Below are 22788 nucleotides of genomic sequence, written 5' to 3'. Positions count from 1 at the left end.
TTCGCCTGGGCAGGAAGCCCCTACACCCACACCAGTGCTGGCAGAGAGGATGCAGCTGAGCTGAGCTGAAACTCACCTTGGAGGCGTCTTCCTGAGATGCTGGGGTGATCGCAGTTCCACTGCCACTGGGGGGGCAGACGGCAGGAAGACGAAGCTGTCTCTTCCCTTTTCTCCACTCTCCAGGCTCTCTCCTCGCAGGGTCTGGCAGGCCTGTGCCCAGCTGGTTCCTGATGGACTAAGATCTGGGGAAGGAAACGTGGGGCCATGGGGCCTGCAGCGCCAAGCCGAGGAAACGGAGGGAGGAACCGACCTGGCGGCCAAGATGCCCAGAAGTCATCAACAAGAGGAATAATTTTCTATCCCACTTTAAATCAAGGAAGCATGTAATACTCTAGAAAGATATCTGTAATCATGGTTATTTTGCTTAAATGGATCTAAAGTGGAAAGTTTCAATGACTAGGAAACAGAGGAAAATTTTAAAAAAAGCAGAGCAATTTGAAGTAATTTAGCAAAAAGATATATTCCTTGTAAAGCTTCAGAGGTACTGAGTGTCATTTTATAACAGGGAGAAGCAGCAAACCATTATCTCAGTTTCAGTGGATGTTAAATAATCTGGATGTTGGTTTTCATATTTGGAATGGAGAAAATAAAAAAAGTATATTCACAAACTTCTTAGCATGGACAGTATTTAAAGAGTGATAAAGATGCTTGTTATGGACTAAATACTTGAGTCCCTCACCCCCGTATCATAGTTGTCCCTCAGTGTGATGTTAGGAGCTGGGTCCTTGCATCTATAAGAACAGATGAAGTCATGGGGGCGGGCCCTCAGAAATGGGATTAACATACTTACTAGAGGCAAGAGAGGGCTTGCTCCTCTCGGCTCTCTGCCGTGTGTGGACATAGCGAGAAGTCAGAACCCAGAAGCAGGCCGGGGCCAGGCCAGGCCATGCTGGAGCCTCCATCCTGGACTTCCTAGTCTCCAGCACTATCACAAATAACTTTTTACAGATATTTTGTTATAGCCGCTCAAGTGGACTAAGATAGTCCTTCCTTGACCAACTCAAGTCAGGTTACTCTGAGCTTTCTTACAATTAGCTGACTTGGAGCAAAGCACAAATTCATAGAAAGATGCAAATTAACAAAACTGATTTAAAAATAAACTGAACATTTGAACAGACCTCTAACAATTAGAGATTGAGTTAGTAACTAAAGCCCCATGAAGAAAACCTTAGGCCCAGATGGCATCACTAGTAGATCCTATCAAACAGGCATTATTAGTAATTCTTCACACACTCTCCCAAAAATAGAAGAGGAGAGAATATACTTCCTAACTCATTTTATGAGGTCAGTAGTATAATATCAAAAGAAGATCAAAATGTCACAAGAAAAGGAAACTTCAGACCAGTATCTTTCGTAAGTATACATTGTTTTAAATCCTCAACAAAATGGTAGCAACAAAATCCAGCATCATGTATGTTATACACCAGAAACAAGTGGGATTTATCCCAAGAAAATGCTATAGGTTTAACTTCAATAAAAGTTAATATAATTTACAATATCAATAGAATAAAAGGCAAATATCTCATGTTATCATATATATCTCCTTATGCTTGAAATAGGAGTATTAAAAAACAGAGACATCACTTTGCTGACAAAGGTCTGTATAATCAAAGTCATGGGTTTTCTAGTAGTCATACATGGATGTGAGAGCTGGACCATAAAGAAGGCTGAGCACCGAAGAACTGATGCTTTCAAACTGTGGTGCTGGAGAAACTCTTGAGAGTCTCTTGGGCAGCAAGGAAACCAGTCCGTGCCAAAGGAAATCAACCCTGAATATTCATTGGAAGGACTGATGATGAAAGCCAAAGCTCCCAAACTTTGGTCACCTGATGCGAAGAGCCGACTCACTGGAAAAGAGCCTGATGCTGGGAAAGACTGAAAGCCGCAGAAGGGGATGGAAGAGGATGAGGTGGTCAGATAGCAACACTAATTCAATGGGCATGAATCCGAGCAAACACTGGGAGATCCTAGAGGACAGGGAGCCCTGGCAGGCCCCAGTCCGTGGGGGGTTAAGAGTCAGGCAGGAATTAGTGGCCAAGCAGCAACAACAAAGAGCCTGAAATAGGCCCATGCTTGCCTTGAAGGAACAACCGTTTCAAACTAACTTCAATTTGCTTTTCTGAGTATAAAGCAAGCTTGTTTGGTTTTTTGTCCCTACACTACACTGTGTTCTATAAATTTCTTACACAGAAATCCAATCTAACCTCTTGTATCTAGTTTGAATACGGAGACTACCACTTTTTTCGTGTCTTACCCTGTGAACACATTCTGTGTTTGAATGAGAGGAGAGGGACCATTTTGAACTATAAGGATTTTAATCACACAGCACAGCCTCTGGATCAGAGATTCCCCAGCTGCTGGGGCTTGCAGAGGCGCAGGAAATGCCATTCTTCAGGCTGCCCTCCTCAGGCCCTTATTTCTCACTTCTCTGCATCTTTTCCCAAAAGTAGACTCTTGACTTGATCCAGTTCTCACTTAAAAACTCCATTTATAGGATTTTTCTGCACAGTTTTGGGATACATTTAGTGATTTTCTTTTTTTTGTAATACTCTCACATACCACCACACATAAGCACAAGTTCCTGGTATAGGATATAAAATATCGTTGAACAGTGTCTTAAATTTTAAGAGTGATATTTAAATGTGGCCATTTAGCCGAGAGTAATCCTGATAGAGCAATGTGTCTGCCTGAGGACCCAGAGGCACAGTGAAATCTTGCGAGCGGGTCTCCGTTCACTTGCTCAGAAGCCATGAGTGTCACAGACAAATGTCAGAGGGTCCGTCTGGAGCTATGCCCAGCCTGCTTTAAAATCAGAGATGACCCTCTTTTTTGATGAGGCCTAATTTTGATTTATTTAAATAAATTACAGGACAAAGTTCAAACATGCCAACGGATCAGGGACCAGGAAAGGGTTATCCTCACGTCCCTTCTCGTAAGGAGGGGCCAAGCACCAGTCGAGCAGGGCCTCCCTCATGTCAGCCTTCAGCTGTGGGTGTTCTGCCTTTTCTATGGGTGCAGACGGCAGCCCACCCCTCACGTCCCCTAAAAGGAGAGCACACAGGTCCTCTAACAGGGCCTCTGGCTCAAGGAACGAGAGCATCTGTCTTCCTCTGAGCCTGCCGTGAGACCGAAAGACGGACAAAGAGGACATGAGTCATGGATCCTTTGTCTCATTAAAAAGGGCCCAGTGAGGGTCCTTTCTATTTTTGAGCACAAGTATTAGAGAACCAGAAGCTATGATCTTGTACCAAAAATTCCCATAGGAACTGTGCAAGCTTTCCGTGTTCTCCATGATGTGATAAAGTGAACAGTTTCTTTCCAAGAAAAGAAACGTGCCCATGGATCTGGATGAGAATTTCTTGAGAAAACTAGTTAGCAGTCATATTTTTAAAAATTGTCTAATTTTTTCCCAAGAAGGAGGGCGGTGATAGTCAATGCGTGGTGAGCATCAGTAAGCTACAGGACACTAAAAAGGCATTTTACTGAGCCGTCTGGTAGAGAGCCCTAATATATAGAGACAATCTTTAGCTTAAAAACAAGGCATGTTGACTTTTTGTAATCAGATCAATATTTTAAGTAGCCATTCCTAGATAAAAGATCTCTGTGACAACTCTTTTGAGGTTGCAGAATTCCTTTGTGATATAAATAAACACCTCCTAGCTTAACAGATGTATTGACTGTGTATTGAATTTTCTTACAAGCAAGTCTGTTAATGGATAAACAAACCATTGTCTATTCATACAGTGGAAAACTATTTGATGATAAACAGTAACAAACTGCTGGTGGAGAAGCTGTCAGTCACAGTAGCCTCCCCCCACCCACCACACACACACACACACACGCACACACACACACACACACGCACACGCGCAAGGACCATTTGGCCTCAATAAAGCCCCTGTTGACCTCCACTTGCTTTAAGCAGTGGCCACAGGAAAACCTCTGCCCCAGCGCTGAAATACCCCAGACTGCTCATTTGCCCCGTACAGGCAAACTAGGACTGCCAATGTCTCCCGAACACCCAAGAAAGTCTCCCTGCCTCCACCCACTGCGCTCAGCGCTCCGTCTGCTTACCCTACAGAACTCACGGTCCCTTCTAACGCCTCTGAACCCCTGTGGAAATGAAGCTAAAAGTAGATGGGTCCCCTTCGGCAAGTTTATGACTAAGCAGCCTATGCTTCTGGGCTTCCCTCGTGGCTCAGAGGGAAAAGAATCCACCTGCAACGCAGGAGACATGAGTCGGGAAGCCCCCCTGGAGAAGGGGGAAGGGAATGGCTATCCACTCAGGCAGTCTTGCCTGGAGAATTCCATGGGCAGATGAGCCTGGTGAGCTACTGCCCAGGGGGTCACAAAGAGACAAAACGCAACCGAGAGTCTAACATGACTAGCCTATGCTTTAAACACACACAAGCACATAAATATCTCTTCACACTCACTAGAATGGTTTAAACTAGAAAGATAGATGACATTTTATTTTTCCAAAAATGTGCAGTAACCTTAAATCTCCTATACTGCTGGCAAGGATTTAAAATAAGGGAACTCCTTTAGAAAATTTTTTCATACTTTCTTGAAAATTAAATGTATAACTACCCTATAGCATGGCAATTCTATTCCTAGAAACAGTGAAAGTATTTAGAAAATAAGTGGAAAAGTGAAAGTAAATCTCCACAATAAGAATTGTAGAAAATGTTTATTCATGAAGATCTAAAACTGAAGACTACCAAAAAATTCTATCAAGCAGCAAATAGATAAGTGGGATGGATAATTTTATGTGTCAACTTGGCGAGGCTATGGTGCCCAGAAGTTAGGGCAAACACCAGACTGCATTTTGTCTTCAGATGTGATGAATATTTAAATCAGTAGACTTTGAGTAAAGAAGATTCGTAAGGTGGGTGGACCTCATCCAATCAGTGAGGGCCCTAAGGAAAAAATGAGTGAAATCCTCTAGAAAAAGGGATTCTGCTTTCAGTCTTTAGACTTGAGCTACAATATCAGCTCTTCCCTAGATCTCCATCCTTCAGCCTCCTCTGTAGAATTCTGATTTCCCAGCCCCCACAGTCATGTGAGGCAGTTCTTTAAAGATTCTCTCTCTCTCACACACACACACCGTCCCCACTCCCCGATATTGATTCTACTTCCCTGAGGTATGTTGACTAGTACACAAAGAAAAATTGTGATGTACTGATAGAATGGAACATTATGCACCAATAAAAACTAATAATCATACCTATATTAAACTTCAAAAGCTATAATGAGTGAGAGAAACCAGACACAAAATAGTAAATATGGTGAAAGTCTATTTGAAAAGATACACACCTCTATTCATAGCAGTAGTATTTATACTAGCCAAGACATGGAAATAAACCAAATGTCCACTGACGGAAGAATGGATAAAGAAGGTGTAATATATATGCACAGTGGAATATCACTCAGCCATAAAAAGGAATGAAATAATGCTGTTTGTGGTGACATGGATGAACCTAGAGATTATCATACTGAATGAAGTGTCAGAAAGGGAATGACAGATACCATGTGATATCACTGACATGTGGAATCTATAATAAGATACAAATTAATGCGTCTACAAAATAAAAAGAGACTCACAGACATGGAGAACAGACTCATGGTTGCCGAGGAAGAGGGTGAAGGAGCGGAGGGAAGGACTGGCAGTCTGGGATTAGCAGAGGCAAACTAGTCTTCATATATTTAGGATGGATAAACAGCAAGTTACCACTGTTTAGTGCAGGGGACTATATTCAATGTCCTGTGATAAGCCATAATGGAAAAGAAAATGCAAAAGAGTGCATATATTCACAACTGAACCACTTTGCTCTACAGAAGACATTAACACAACCCTGGAAGTCAATTATATCACAAGAATTTTTTTATTTTTCTGTTTTTAATTTTTATTGAGGCATTATTATCACATAGGCAATGGCACCCCACTCCAGTACTCTTGCCTGGAAAATCCCATGGATGGAGGAGCCTGGTAAGCTGCAGTCCATGGGATCGCGAAGCGTCAGACGTGACTGAGCGACGTCACTTTCACTTTCCACTTTTATGCATGGGAGAAGAAAATGGCAACCCATTCCAGTGTTCTAGCCTGGAGAATCCCAGGGATGGGGTCGCACAGAGTCGGACACAACTGAAGTGACTTAGCAGTAGCAGCAGTATTATCACATACACTGTATTAGCTTCAGGTGCACAACATAAGGACTCTACATTTCTATAGACTGTTGAAATTGCCACCCACATTCACCTGTTTTGACCACACCCCACACTCCTTGCCTGTAGCAACCACCAATCAGTTGTCTGTCTCTATGAGATTAAGTTTTTGTCTCTTTCTTTGCTTGCTCAAGATTACAAATATGATGAGACTATATGGTATTTGTCTTTCTCTGTCCGACTTATTTCACCTAGCATGACGCCCTCAAGTTTCACCTACATTGCCCCAAACGGCAGGATTTCTTCTACAAGAAGTTATGCAATCTTTTCAACACTATGCTTTGAAAAAATTTTTAAAAATAAAAGTTACTAGTGAGAGAAGCCAGACAGAAGAGTAAATACGACAAAATTCTATTTATAAGATGTTGAAGAACAAGCAATAGTAATAGAAAATGGCCATAGGACATCAGAGATAGCAGCTTTCAGATGGGAGGAACACCAGGGAAGTGTGAGAGGTAGTCTGAACCCTGACTGTCGCTACTTACATGGACGCACACGCTTGTAAAAGTCATTGGATTATTGTCTGTGTTTCGTTATAGGAATATTTCATCTCAATTTTAGGAAAACACATATGTGACTTGGGATAGAATGACAGGCATGGAGGTAGCATGGAATCAGATTTTTGACATACTTTTATTCTAGAGCCAATAGTGATTTCTGTTACATGTCATGTGAACTATGAGAGCAAGGGAGTTCAGTTCAGTCGACGCTTAGCCGTGTCCGACTCTTTGCAACCCCATGCACGGCAGCATGCTAGTCCTCCCTGTCCATAGCTAACCCAAACCCATGTCCATTGAGTCGGTGATGCCATCCAACCATCTCATCCTCTGTTGTCCCCTTCTCCTCCTGCCTGCAATCTTTCCCACCATCAGGGTCTTTTCCAATGAGTCAGCTTTTCGAATCAGGTGGCCAAAGTATTGGAGTTTCAGCTTCAACATCAGTCCTTCCAATGAACGCCCAGGACTGATCTCCTTTAGGATGGACTGGTTGGATCTCCTTGCAGTCCAAGGGACTCTCAAGAGTCTTCTCCAACACCACAGTTCAAAAGCATCAATTCTTCAGTGCTCAGCTTTCTTTATAGTCCAGCTTTCACATCCATACATGACCACTGGAAAGGGTGTAGTCAGGGGTAAATGCAGATTTTTTTGTTTTTGCTTAATGAAAGGGGAATATGAAGTTATTATTTACAAGAATGGCAGGGAATGAGGAGGGGGTAGGTTTAGGGGTCATCTAGGAACTGGTCTGGATCACGTCAAATTTTGAGATATTCTAGTACAGTGATGACTTTGTGTAAGAATATAGAAGTTAGGGGAGAGGATCTCACTGGGACCAGCTTGTGCACAGTTGGTGTGGAAACCATGAGACTTGATGAATTTATCAATGAATAATTGTGGATTGAAAGAAAAGATTGAGCTCCTTGGTCAGAGAGATAAAAGCCAATAAGGAAAGAAGAAAGCGTGAGAGAGGCAGAACCAACACTCACAAGAATGAATATCACACGGTCTCCTTGTCCCCTGAGATGGCTTGTGTACACAAATTCTGGGTCATTTACAAAACTGAATCTTTTCAATGAGCTAGCATTGTTAAGGAAGGACTTGATCATAGTGGTGCAAGCTGCCTTCTAGATTACATCCCCGGTGACAGGTCTACCTATCATCCAAGGATTCCAAACCTCACTCTTTGGGTGAAACAGACCCTCAACTGCAGAGGATCGTGCATTAAGACCCCTTAAGTCAAGACATGGTTGCAACTGTGTCAAGCAGCTGCCTAAGTTGACCAGGCAACAAGGAAGATGCTATTTTGGCCCATTCATGCTGCTACAACAAAATATCACAGATGGGATGGCTTAGGACACCAGGAATTTATTTCTCATGGTTCTGGAGGTTGGGAGTCTGAGATCAAGGCACTAGCAGATTCCACATCTAGTGAGATCCCACTTCTTGCTTCATGGATAGCCTCTTCTCGCTGAGTCCCCACTAGGGGGAAGGACAAAGGGAGGTCTCTGGGGTCTCTTTAATAAGAGCACTAGTTCCATTCATGACAGCTCTGCCCTTGGGGCCTCATGGAGGATTTACGCTTGACTCCATCTCCTGGGGGATTAGGGTCTCAGTGTTTGAGTTTGCTGGCAAACACAGACCTTAGTCTCTAGCACATGTCAACTGCTATATGTGAGGTGTGTGTGTTAGTTGCTCAGTCATGTCTGATGACCCCATGGACTGTAGCCTGCTAGGCTCCTCTGTCCATAGGATTCTCTATGGCCAATGACTTGCTGTTGAAGTATATGTCCTCTATCAGCTCATAATTTCTTAATAAAATCGAACAATGCCAAAATTTTTGAAATTAGGAACGTGGTTTATGAGCATTTAATAAGTGCTAATGTAAGCAGTCTCCTGAATCGATGCCATGTATGTTGTTTACAAGACATTCCGATTTCTCTTTCAGAACTTAGTATGTTGCTGTGACTGGTTTGCTTATGGTAGGTCCTGCCACCCATAGGAAAACAAGTCCTGCCAAGGCCAGTAAGACCCTGGCACTCCGTAATTCCAGAGGCCAGGTGTATGACTGTGTGTGGATTCTGGGAGTGGGTAGCAGCAGGCATTGGCTGATGTCTAAATATCCCCCAGAGTTCAAGATTTTTTTACTGCTAATATTTTTAAAGCAATCAAATGATAGAAGTTCTGTATTTCTGCCAATCTGCTGTTCTGTTGATTTAGAGCATGTAGGTTTTAGTTGCTCGGTCATGTCTGACTCTTTGTGACCCCATGGACTGCAGCCCGCCAGGCTTGTCTGTCCATGGGCTTCTCCAGGCAAGAACACTGGAGTGGGTTGCCATGTCCTCCCCCAGGGCATCTTCCTGACCCAGGGATCGAACCTGTGCCTCTTGCAGGCAGATTATTCACCACTAGCACCCCCTGGGAAGCCTGTTGAGGTACCGCAGCGCTTCTCCAAGAGGGGCAGTTCTGGCCTGCAGGGAACATCTGACGGTGTCTGGAGACGTCTGGTTGTCACGACTCAGGGGGAGGTGCCCCTGGCATGGTGTGGGCAGAGCCCGAGGATGCAGCTAAGCGTCCTGGGATGCACAGGCAGTCTCTGCCTCCAACAAAGGTTGATCTGGCCCTGAATATCAGCAGTGTCAAGGCCGAGGAAGCCGGATTTAGAACAACTGGCATAATACTCTGAGGAGCAGTCATTAGCCATCATCCGTGTGGCTCTGTCTCAGGCACAAGGGATAAGCTTTAGGTTAAGGATAGGGGACTGAATGTTTGCCCATGAATAGTATTTGAGGTTCAGTTCAGTTCAGCCACTCAGTCATGTCTGCCTCTTTGCGGCCCCATGGATCGCAGCACGCCAGGCCTCCCTGTCCACCACCGACTCCCAGAGTTTACTCAAACTCATGCCCACTGTGTCAGTGATGCCATCCAACCATCTCATCCTCTGTCATCTCCTTCTCCTCCTGCCTTCAGTCTTTCCCCCCATCAGGGTCTTTTCAATTGAGTCAGCTCTTCACATCAGGTGGCCAAAGTATTACAGTTTCAGCTTCAGCACCAGTCCTTCCAATGAATATTCAGGACTGATTTCCTTTAGGATGGACTGGTTGGATCTCCTTGCAGTCCAAGGGACTCGCAAGACTCTTCTCCAACACCACAGTTCAAAAGCATAAATTCTTCGGTGCTCAGCTTTCTTCACAGTCCAACTCTCACATCCATACATGACCACTGAAAAATCCATAGCCTTGACTAGACAGAACTTGTTGGCAAAGTAATGTCTCTGCTTTTTAATATGCTGTCTAGGTTGGTCATAACTTTTCTTCCAAGGAGTAAGCGTCTTTTAATTTCATGGCTGCAATCACCATCTGCAGTGATTTTTGGAGCCCAAAAAATAAAGGTTGGAAAACCCAAAAGAGAGATGTCTATTTACACAAAGGCAACACCAGCTACTTTAAACATAAGCACCCAGTTCTCACCACATAGCACAATGAAAGTTCATTTTGCCCTCACGTCTTAGGGCAATAACAGGGTCTTCTGGTGGAGCACTTTTCACAGGTTCCTTCCGTTTCCCCACCCCTTCCAAGCCCCCTCGTCTGCTTCCTCGGAGCACTCTGCATTCAATCCATGGAGGGGCAGGGAAAGATGACATCTCATGGGAGGTTTCCTGGAAGCCATGGGAGCCCTTCCTCAGCCACAGGGCCACACCTTCTGGCAGGAAACGACTTCTGGCCCCTCATCCCAGAAGAAGAGGCTCCAGGTTGAGGCAGCATCCAATCTGTGCCCGCCAGTCCAACCGGCATCTCTAACAGGTCATGCACATTTCTGCGATGAATACAAAGAGAATTCTAAAGTTGGGAGAACTTAAAAACATCAACACCCTCTCATCAGACCGGAGAGGAAAATTAGTCCTGAAATATCTGTCTTTGAATAAAGAGCAAGTAAAGGGCCAGGGACCCACCTCAGAGCCCTGGCCTCATAGTTCAGGTCCTGTTTCATAGTCTAGAGCATGCAATTTCTGAACATTCTGCACAGCTCAGAAATACTGTCACATAAACAGCAGGCTGCGCGCTAAGTCGCTTCAGCTGCATCCTACTCTGTGCCGCCCTATGGACCATCGGCCGCCAGGCTCCTCTGTCCTTGGGATTCTCCAGGCAAGAATACTGGAGTGGGGTGCCATTTCCTTATCTAGGGGATCTTCCTGCCACCCAGGGTTTGAACCCGCATCTCTTCTATCTCCTGCTTTGGCAGGCAGATTCTTTACTACTAGCGTGGGAAGCACAAATAGCAGGCTGCGTGGCAGCTGTTTACTTTAGCAATAATAGTGACAGTAACAATAAATTACCTTTACTCAAAGAAAATAGTCTCAGATATCTTAGAAACAACTTCTCTGCAAAAATATTGGATAACAAGAGGCCTTGCTCATCCTGGAGGCATGTCTATTAACCAAAAAACACACCTGTGCCTGAAAAATTCCTGACGAACCCATTCAGCTTTGGAAAGAATTACCAGCATGTCTGTTTCACCCAGATGCTCCTTGGAAGCAGACTCTAGTAACACTTCCCTGCTTCTAAATATAGCAGCTCCACTTTCCATAAGTGCTGGGAACATGGAGAGCTGGTTGAGGAAAAAAACAAAACCTATTTCACATATGAGGGCCAGCTGGTTCTTTTACAGCGCGCTGTAAGGTCTGGGCTTCCCAGGTGGTGCAGCAGCGTCTGCCTGGCAGTTGCAAGAGACAAGAGTTCAAACCCTGGGTCAGGAAGACCCCCTGGAGGAGGAAATGGAAACCCTCTTAAGTATTCTTGCCTGGGAAATCCCATGGACAGAGGAGTCTGGTTAGCTGCAGTCCCTGAGGCCACAAAGAGCTGGGAGCATACACGCACATGAAAAGTTATGGAAGCAATAAATCTTAATACCACCCTCCAAGGAACAACGAAGATGACTCTATGTTCTGGTTGCTCACTTGCTCAGTCACATCCGACTCTGCAACCCCATAGACTGCAGCACACCAGGCTTCCCTGTCTGTCACCATCTCCTGATGCTTGCTCAAACTCATGCTCATAGAATCTGTGATGCCACCCAACCATCTCATTCTCTGTTGTCCCATTCTCCTCCTGCCTTCAATCTTTCCCAGCATCAGGGTTTTTTACCAGTGAGTCAGCCCTTTGCATCAGGTGGCTATAGTATTGGAGTTTCAGCTTTAGCGTGTGTCCTTCCAATGAATATTCAGCGTTGATTTCCTTTAGGATTAATGGTTTGGACTCCTCGCAGTACAAGGGACTCTCAAGTCTTCTCCAACAGCACAGTTGAGAGGCATCAGTTCTTCAGCGCTCAGCCTTCTTTATGGTCCAGCTCTCACATCCGTACATGACTACCAGTAAAAACATGGCTTTGACTAGACAGGCCTTTGTTGGCAAAGTAACATCTCTACTTTTTAATATGCTGTCTATGGTTTTCATAGCTTTTCTTCCAAAGAACAAGCATCTTTAATTTCACAGCTGCAATCACAGTCTACAGTGACTTTGGAGCCCAAGAAAATAAAGTCTGTCACTGTTTCCATTGTTCCCCCATCTTTTTGTCATGAAGTGATGGGACTGGATGCCATGATCTTAGTCTTTTGAATGTTGAGTTTTAAGCCAGCTTTTTCACTCTCCTCTTTCACTTTCATCAAGAGGCTCTTTAGTTCTTTGCTTTCTGCCATGAGAGTGGTGTCATCTGCATATCTAAGGTTATTGATGTTTCTTCCAGCAATCTTGATTCCAGCTTGGGCTTCATCCAGCCCAGCATTTCTCATGATGTACTCTGCATATAAGTTAAATAGTCAGGGTGACAATATACAGCCTTGATGTATTTCTTTCCCAGTTTGGAACCAGTCTGTAATTCCATTTCTGGTTCAAACTGTTGCTTCTTGATCTGTCTACAGCTCTCTCAGGAGGCAGATAAGGTGGTCTGGTATTCCCATCTCTTTAACAATTTGCCACAGTTTGTTGTGATCCACAGTCAAAGACTTTAACATACTCAATGAAGCAGAAGTAGACAATTTTCTAGAATTCTATTGCTTTTTCTATGATCCAACAGATCAAGATGACATTAAAACCACAATATTTCCATAGTAACAACTAAAACATAATCAAATCTATAGCGTTTTGCGGTGTAGTTCTGCCGCTTATGATGGTTGTCTTTTGAATTTAGAAGGTTGAGATGGTTTTTAAGAGGATGGTATAAGGATAAACACATGCACACACACACGCACAGCTGTGCAGATGGCCAAGAGACCCCATAAGGTAGAGAAGGCACAGCTACAGGAGCAGTGGTCTCAATGTGCAGAAGCGTATTTCTTACTCAAGATCCGAGACTGTGTCCCTGAGGGTGGGTCACTCTTGTCTGAGCAGGGATTCCAGGGCGCGTGCTCCTCCCATCTTGGAAGGACTCTTGAGCCTCAAGGTGGCATGCGTGTCTACCGCAAGTCAGCAGATGGAGCAAAAGTGTGGAGAGTCTCGGATGAGGGTCTGGAAGGCAAGAACTGAACGTATTACTGAGCACTGGGCGCTCAACCTCACATCTATTCAAACCTATCGGCTTATACAATCACCGTTTCCTCAGTTGTATATTCAGAGACACGGGCTGATGACCCTCACAGGGTCTCATTCAACCCTGAAGTTCAATGTTGAATCCACCAAGTCCAGTAATTGTCTACTACAAGGGGCAAGTCGGGTAAAAAAGTGAAAGTGTTAGTTGCTCTTTTGACCTGACTCTTTGCGACCCCATGGACTGCAGCCTGCCAGACTTCTCTGTCTGTGGGACTTTTTCAGGCAAGAAGGCTGGAGTGGGTTGCTATTTCCTCCTCCAGGGGATCTTCCCCACCCAGGGATCAAACCCGGGTCTCCTGCATTGCAGGCAGACGCTTTACCATCTGAGGCACCGGACGAGCCCGGGTAGGATGACAGTCCTCCAAAACAGAAAGAGCTGTCGCCAGTTTGAAAGCCTCCGCTTCTCAGTCTAAGGAGGACAGGACAAGGAGAAGCAGAATCTGAGGGATGCTCCCGGGACACCCGGCGAGCCCCACGCCTCGTTTGGCTCAGGGGAGCGAGCGTCAGAGAGACCTGCAAATTTCTGAAAGCATTCTTCTGAGAAGTAAAATGAAAAAGGGCCAGACGAGCCCCCGTGATTCTGGGATGTACTTGTAAACAGTCCTCTGCTTCTGTGAGAACTGTCTTGGTTTTCTGAGGCATTTGCACCCAGATGTACTTTCCTAGCAGAGTTTCTGCCTTTGATCTGTGATGGGGCCACCCTGCCTTCTCACCTGGAACCAACTAAAGCATGCGCTCAGCGATGGGCAAGAGCAGGCTTAGTTAGTGCATCCCGAGAAGGGAGGGGAGGCTGGCCAAAGCATGCCCCATCTGTAGAACTCTCTATAATCATTTATAGACGGCATTCATGAGTCAGGCATTGGGACGCAGTTCCCATCCCTGGGTCAGGCTGTAAGTCATTTTCATCCTGCTTGACAGTTTGCTCTTGTGAATTCTCAGACTAAACTATGCTCAACAACAAAGCCAACAGACACATAGTAAGTAGAGCTGTTAAATAATATAAATAACAGCTTATAGGCACTAGTTTATAAAACAACAAAACGGAACACTGGGATGATTTCAGAGGAGTGATTCAGGAAGGGCAACCATATTAAAATATGCTGTAAATTGAGAGAAGCCACTCAAGAATCATGAGTTTCCCCGAGTCCTCGCGTGATTGGCTCTACATTTGCTCATCAATCAAAGAGCAGCAAGATATCTGGGCGCGTCAGGCCCCGTGCCCTCCATAATCTACCCAGTTAGATGCTAGGAGATAGAATACTTCAGTGTGGTTATAGAACATGTAGTCATGAGGACAAGGCTGTGGGTCCATCCATTTGTGTGGGTGAGAACTCTAGTTCACTTTCAAAGCAGAAAGGGAAATTGGTTCCTGGAGAGTTTGAGTTGCTGCCTTTTATCTTCATAGAATTTTCCAGATTCCTGGTAGCACACAGGCTGGTGGCCATACACAGCAAAGTTGGGTCACCTGTTCTGTTGTCATATTTATCTGGTTTGAGGTGAACAGGACCACTGTGAAATATTTATTTGATAAATTGATTAATCAGTTTATCCCCAAACTTTTCTTTTTTAATAGAAATCATTTCTTAAAGAAAATATTTTGGGGACTTTCCTGGTGGTCCAGTGATTAAGACTTCACCCTCCAATGCCGGGGGCTCAGGTTCCATCCCCAGTGGGGGCACTAAAATTCCACAGGCCAAATCATAAAGACCAAATCATAAAACATAAGCAATATTGTAACAAATTCAATGCAAGTGAACCTCATCTAAACAAAACAAAACACAAAACAACTTTCAACATAAGAAGATAAAATAACAATTCAAACAGATAAGTGCAAAGATATCGGACAAAAGAAGAAGGCAGAATGTGGAAGATGACCACCATTCCCATCAACCCTCATAGGGGGATTATCCACTGTCTCACTGTTCACTGAACCCAGGGCAGGCAAGGCACGCGCGGAGAAGCTAGAAGAACATGCGAGGAGCTAGGAGAGCGTCAGGCACGTTTTATCCATTAGTGGCTGACGCAGCAGCGAGGCACAGACACGCTCTTTTCTCTCAGGGCTGACGCTGACGCGAGGGCTTTCCAGGTGGTGCTCACATGGGTGCACAGGGCAAAGGAGGCACGTGGCCAAGCACGCACATCATGACGCGTGTGCACGTTGCCATCAACAGTCTCAGCTGTTACAGAGCCATGGAAAGTCATCGTTTACAGAAGGTGAACCGAGAGCGGGAGGACAGGGGTGACAGAGCCTGACCATCACCGTCTCAGCTAATTGCTCTTTCCCTACATCCATCTTTTAATGCTGAAAAAAGTAAAGGCCTGAATTTCCAACGTACATACCATGGGAATCCAGCCCTTCTCCAGTCGCCCCCCAGGGCTTCTGTGACCCCATCTCCCTCCTGGTTTCCTGCCCTAAAATTGATTCCTGCATCTGTTGAGTTCTCCTGCTCTGTAGAGGGGGTGGGGAACCCAAGACCACGCTCAGGCTTGAGGACTCACTATTGATAGAAGAGCTCCCAGCGCTCGGGGAAGCTGTTAGACACACAGTTACGGCTCATTTCCGTGCACGGCTGTGGGGTGAGACGGGCACAGGGTGAGGAGACAGTGCAACATCCAGAGAAAGCCTGAGAAGCTGCAGGGGTCTGCTCCCTGTGGACGAGTGCGGTGTAACCATCCGGGGAAGCGCAGCTGACCCCGCGCCCAGGTTGCTCCATGGGCCGCGGTCCCGGTGCCTGAAGGCTTACACGTTGAGGGCTTCAGTTCTGAATTTTTAGGATCTCGGTACCAGGCCTGTCTTTAGCCTTGCTGTGTGGTTCTCACCACTTCATCCAGATTAGGGAGCAGGTCGCATAGAGCAGAGCTTCCAAGCTGGGAGCAGCAGGTTAGGAATGCTCTTAAATGGGCCAAGATCCAGCATAGCTCTTCTAAACGGCTTATGGCACGTGCGTGCCAAGTTGCTTCAGCCATGTCCCACTCTTTGTGACCCCATGGACTGTAGCCAGCCAGGCTCCTCTGTCCATGGGATTTCCAGGCAAGAACACTGGAGTGGGTCGCCATGCCCTCCTCCAGGGAAACTTCCTGACCCAGGGATCAAACCCAGGTCTCCTGAGGCTCCCGATTTGCAGGCAGGTTCTTTACCACTAGTGCCACCTGGAGTAAACGGCTTATACGGCTTTATGTTTTTTTAATCCCAGACCCTCTAGACTCACCCACACTCTTCAATATGCAAACGTCCTCCATTTCTGCCTCTGTGGACACAGTTTTCCTACCAACCTGGTCTTCATCCCTTCTGTTGGAAAGACACTCAACAGGTAGGTGTTTTCAGGTACTGGTCTGTGGCCCAGCAATCAGGCCATGCTTCACAGTCAGCCGTTTAGGACTTGCTGGATGTTAGCCGCCGTGAGAGGAGCCTCACTGCTGGAGCTGGACGCGGGGTGGGTGCCCAGGGCCACTGTGAGAATTCTCGGGGATGTCAGGTCCCCACGTGCAGCGTTACACACGGCACCTCAGCCACCTCTTTGGTGGGTTTCCGGGGGCACCAACTATAATTTTGGCTGCAAAAGGAGTCACGGGTGACCTAGGATCATTTCTTTTAGTTTTGGAGATTCTAAAAGGCTTGGAAGTGTCTGCAAAAGAAGCTGGAGAAGGACTGGCCTTCACTGTTGACTTCCGTTGCTGAGGTGTCCATAATGTACTAACAAGGAAGATGCTTCTCAGAGAAGAAAATCAACAAGATGGGAAGATTATGTCTTCCTGGAGGTTCCTCCTGAGCTCCTAGGATAGGACAGATATTTCAGGAGAAAAAGAGAAGGACAAAAGTAACAGCTTTATTGCTGTTTTCACAGAATTCTGCTATCACAGAATTACGTAAGGTCTCTGTTTTCAAGCCTCGCAGTGCGGTATCACCATTTTTCTCGCATAGCTTTACAATCTCCCAGGGAGACATAGGCAACTATGATGATGTGTACATAATGGATGAGAAAACTGGAACATAGACTGTTTCATTTAAAAGTCCCTGATCAGCAATGAAAGTGAGAATAAGGCTATATTTACTCATTTCTAGGTCCTGAGAGCCACTTATTTAATAATAAAACAGTTTGCTATCCCCAGGAATTGAACACTGTGTTAGATGCAGGGGTGAGAGATAAATTTGAGCCAACAGACCAAAATATTCAAGCATGAAAATCAGTGTGAAAAGCTACAGTGTGGTGTGTGCTATAATATTGATGTATGCATCAGTTACTATTTACTCATTAATTGCGTCTACAGAAATATGTGGAGTGATGTGTGTGGGTGATATGCATGGATAAATAGGGGTGATAGAGTACAAAGAATGAAATATGAGATTCCTGTCTTCCTGGACCTTGCAATCTGGTAAAAAAAAAAAGACATATTAAAGCACAAATACTTAATTACCATGATCATACAGTGCTGTAAAGGATGAGGACAGGACCTGCTGGGAAATTTCATGAAGATCTCAGAGCTGTAGGCACACAGGGGAAATTTGTTACTGTGGAGGATGCAACAGCATGACTGGTATGAACTCTGTATTATTTTCTTCTACCTCATCAATATCACTTTCAACTTCTGAAAGAGACTGGAAAAGAATGGGACAGTGACCTGACCTGAAAATCCAAGGACCTGGGGTCTGAGTCGCCACCTGGGGCATTTTAGACAAAGCATGAGGGATGGCTTCTCAGTCAGCGGAGTTCTCCAGGCAAGAAGACTGGGATGGCTGCCATGCCCTTCTCCAGAGGGTCTTCCCAACCCAGGGATCCTGTCTCTTGCGTTGCAGGCAGATTCTTCACCCCCTGAGCCACCAGGGAAGCCCTTGCTAACACAGGGAACAGGTCTGACTGCTGCTGAATACAGACACGTGAAAGGTAAGGGTGTTGTAGAGAGGCAGTCTCTCATCACTGACTGCTCTTTGCACCTTGCTGGAGGAACCACAGCCTACCCGTCCTCTACTGACTGCACTGCCCTCCGTGGGCATCCTGTGTGTTCCAAACATTCGGGCGGCAATGCCACCTGTCGCTTGCTCTTAATCGATGCTGTGTTAGAAGACGAGGAGACCCTCAACAAGGTCCCTGAAACGTATGAAGCTCTTTGTAGTGGAAGGTCACCCAAAAGACCACAAGCTCTAAAAAACATTGTCTCTTCAGAATCATGATGGCTCAGATGGTAGTGCATCTGCCTGCAGTGCCCGAGATGTGGGTTCAGTCCCTGGGTCGGAAAGATCCCCTGGAGGAGGAAATGGCAACCCACTCCAGCGTTCTTGCCCAGAGAATCCCATGCACAGAGAAGTCTGGCGGGTTGTAGTCTGTGGGCTCACAAAGAGTTGGACATGATGGAACGCACATGCACAATCCAGAACACGATCTGTAACGAATTACTTTCTGGACTTGAAAGCATATTGAAAGTGTAGGAGTCAGTCTTCATCTTGGTATGCATAAAAAGCAGATTCCACTACTTCTGTTTTGCTGACAGTGCTTCCCATTTGTGTTTTCTGCACTCGTCTTTCACGTAGCGGCTTCCAGTGCAATGGTTCGGTCCACTGGTGGGTGTGACGAGATCAGTGGTCCTCAGGTTTCATCCCAGAGGAGAATCACCTGGAGGCTCCTGAGGACAAAACCATGGAGCCACGTCCCTGGGCTTTGCGATTCAGTCAACCTCAGGTATGTGCTAGTTTAAAGGTGATGCTGACACTGCTGGTCTGGGGACCACACCCCAAGACACATTGATCTAGACCACCTCCCACTTGCTGTGGCTGGTGTTTCCAGTGAGGTGTGGTGGGGACCACTCACTCCACTGTCTGCCACATGGACAGAGATACCACGGGCTGCAAGGATTACCTTCCCCCAGACTTTCATAGTAACCCAACAAGAAATGTAGGCTCGCTGTTGGGGACCACCAAAGCATTTAAACAAACAAGCAAACAGAACCAATTTCTTGTCTTACAGTTACATTTTAAATCTTAGAGCAAAAATAAATGACTTGACTTTTACCTAGATTTGCACTGATACGATAGAAGCAAAATTAATACTCGCTTGTGAGCACGGACACTCTCCTTAAATGAGTCTCACTGATATTGCCCACTTTAGCTTCACTCACAACACAAATGAGTATCCCAAATTTCAGATTTCTCTAGAAGAATATTTTTTTAAATTTTAAATTAAAAAAAATAATACTGAGATTGCTTGACCTGAATGGCATTAATAAATCAACCACACACCCTATGAAAAAATGTGTGGACTCGGGAGTTAAAACCTCACATTGCAGTATTATGAAGTCATGTTAAAACATAATCGACTCCACCCATTTCCCTCCTCTCCTAGGCTTCCGCCTTAGCTTAACAGGTGGCTTGCCAGCAGAATGGGACTCAATTGCTGAGAGATATTGCAAACAAGTCAGGATTTGGAAAACTAGCTGGCATAGGAAACTACTTCAGCTCGAGTCCCTCTGAGAGAGGCATGTTTCCACACACTAAAAGGTACATGCACGTATTATTTTTCTTATGCATTTTGATACTTTTCTTTTACAGAATTGCTGTGAAACTTTCAAGGAACTATATTTTGATTACTGATTATTATTATCATTAATGCTCAAATTAGTGTTATTTTTATAAGTTCTGAATTATATGATCCATGATGACAAATAGAATATTTAACACTCAGAAGTTTGACATTTAGTTGTTGTTTTTTTAAATAGATTTCTTTACAGATTCAAATCTTGCAGAGGTAATTTATATACTCATCATGCTGTGTTCCAGATTCTATTTTCACAAAATACAGAAAGTTTTTACCCCATTCACTACTTTTGAACATATTTCTTACATTTATTTTCCAGAAAATTAAAGCAAGGAGGACAACTCCCTAAAAATATTGCTCCATTTAAAATTTTCTGAGACACCCTCTACTTTATTGTCAGCCATCAGATGGAACTACTTGATTTCTGCAGAACAAACAGAAAAAAGAAAAAAAGGGTGGACTGACTCTTGGGGAAATTTTAGTACTCAGTGAAGTAAGTCAGACAGAAAAAGACAAATATCATATGATGTTGCTTATATGTGGAGTCTTAAAAATGATACAAATGAACTTACAAAACAGAAACAGACCCCCAGACCTAGAGAATGAACTTAGGATCAACAGGGCGAAGGATGGGGGGGATGAGATAGTTAGGGAGTTTGGTGTCGACATGTACACCCTGTTATGTTTGAACTAGATAAGCAACAAGGACCTACTGGCGTGGTACAGGGAACTCTGCTCAATATTAGGTAACAATCTAAATGGGAAAATAGCTTTAAAAAGAACAGATACATGTATATAGATAACTGAACCACTTTACCGTATACCTAAAACTAACATAATATTAATCATGTATGCTCCAATATAAAATAAGACATAGAGAAAAAGAGAGAGGATAGGAGGAAGGCAGGTCCTTTTGACCATGGGCTGGTTTCCATCAGCGTCCGCTAGAGAACAGTATCCAGGCTGGACAACACAAAGGTGTGAGCAAAACCCTCTGTGTCCTTGGAGGGGGGTAGCAAGAAAGAAAGTGATCAGATCCCCTAGGAAAGCGCAAGTTACAACTCAGTCCCACCAAAGTTACCACTCAGGGCCTGAGAGTTTGTGCAGAGTCTGTGAAATGTGACAGAGGAGTTATTTTTCCATGAGAAAATACTGAATTGTGGGAGAGGAGCCAGAGGAGTGGAGGAGGCAAATATTTTTCCAATTTCAAAATTGGAAAAACGGATGCATTCCTGAGACCACAGGCCAATCAGTTCAACATTGATCACTGACAACAAGGAAGACGTGATTATTAACAGGCTGGTGGGCACGGTAAAAGGAGCAAGGACCACGAGATCCGGCTCAATTAGTTTCACAAAGAAGCAGCGTGTTTTCTCTTTGTGTTTAGTAAATTCACTTTGCTGGGTCCTGGCGACACAAGGATTAATGAAGAGCTGTACTTGAACTTCAGGAGCAAATTCTACCAGCATGTCAGACCCACCCCTGACTCCAAGTTTCTCACTTCAGCCCGGCATGGAGCTGTCTTTTTCACATCCCCGTGCACTTGATGAAATCACAGTTCAGTAGATCAGAACCCCCTTAACAATCTACACAAAGACTGCTACTAAATAATTGGTGTCAATCAAAGAGAAAAACCCTAAAACACATAAAACTGTGTCCTGTTCTTTATCATGTGCTGACGTCTATTCCGTGGTTTGGATCAAGGCATGAAACACATGCCTAGGAGATTTGCACATGACAGAACTGGGAGGGATCCCTGACAGAGCATCAGCAGGATTCAAAACAGGGAACTAGAACCAAGGAAATGGGATAACACTTCAGTGGGATTTTGGCTGACATTAGCAAATTGGTTGCCTTGCCCTCCTCCAAGGAATCTTCCCAACCCAGGGACAGAACCTGCATCTTTTATGTCGGCTCCATCAGCAGGCAGATTCTATACCAGCTGAGCCACACATGTAATCCCATGGCCGATTCATATCAATGTATGGCGGAAACCACTACAATATTGTAAAGCAATTAGCCTCCAACTAAAATGAATAAATTAAAACAAAATTAAGTAGGGAATATACAGTTAGGAGTTTCTAGGAATTTACGGGCAGTGACTCACAAGATGCCCAGCAATCAGAGTTCCACACCTTACCCAGGTTGAAGCTCACAGGACCTGGGTTGTACTTACAGAAGTGCTGGGGTTTTGGTCCCAGGGGCATTGGGGACAGCGTCCATGCCAGGCAGGGCTGGCTTCATGTCCAGAGCAGTGTGGCTCCTGTTATCCAAGCACCCACAGAGAAGGCATGCTGTGAAGGGCGTAAGCCTGGGTGAGCGCCCACCCCAGCAGATGGAACCTGAACATGAGTGGAGCTGTCGGGGTGGTTCCCACTGTCCTAGAGGCCACAGTGGGCCCTTGGCCGTGCGCTCCGGTAGGAATTAGATCCTGGCTTTACTAGAAGCCACGTGCACCAAGGGGTGAGCCACGCGCTCCAAGGGGAACTCAAGCCAAGGCTGTAGGGCCATAGGTGACACCATGAAGAGTGGATTCTGCGTGGGGGACCAGCTGATTCCAGGCCCTTCCGGCCCTAGGATCCTCGCCTCCCTGGTCTGGGCTGGCCAAGTGCTCAGGGGTCCCTTCAGGGCGTGTGCACCCGTGAACACAGACACACACTCACACGCACACACACACTCACACAATATTCTGCTCAGAAGACAGCCTGGCGTGGAGGAAATGAGAGCCGTCTGAGTCCAGTCCCTCTCCTGTCTCTGAGGACACTTCCCTCAAAATACGACACTTTCCAAAGACAATTCAGCAACACAGCATCCTTTTAAAAAAAAATAATCAGAGTATAATTGCTTACAATGTTGTGCTCGTTTCTGCTGAAGGGCACAGGGAACCGGTCATGTGTA

At 45.2% G+C, this 22788-nt stretch overlaps 1 long non-coding RNA gene across 1 annotated transcript; it reads left to right on the top strand.

Annotated features, from left to right (window-relative positions):
- The first annotated feature begins 19711 nt into the window (after nucleotides 1–19711).
- On the top strand, nucleotides 19712–21564 carry LOC110147042 (uncharacterized). The gene is made up of 3 exons (XR_002316728.1): nucleotides 19712–19853; nucleotides 20210–20383; nucleotides 21278–21564. It is a non-coding gene; the product is annotated as an uncharacterized lncRNA (long non-coding RNA).
- Nucleotides 21565–22788: the final 1224 nt, after the last annotated feature.

The sequence above is a fragment of the Odocoileus virginianus genome, chromosome 14, assembly GCF_023699985.2.
Source record: "Odocoileus virginianus isolate 20LAN1187 ecotype Illinois chromosome 14, Ovbor_1.2, whole genome shotgun sequence".
NCBI lineage: Eukaryota > Metazoa > Chordata > Mammalia > Artiodactyla > Cervidae > Odocoileus > Odocoileus virginianus.
This window is presented reverse-complemented; position numbering and strand designations above follow the sequence as displayed.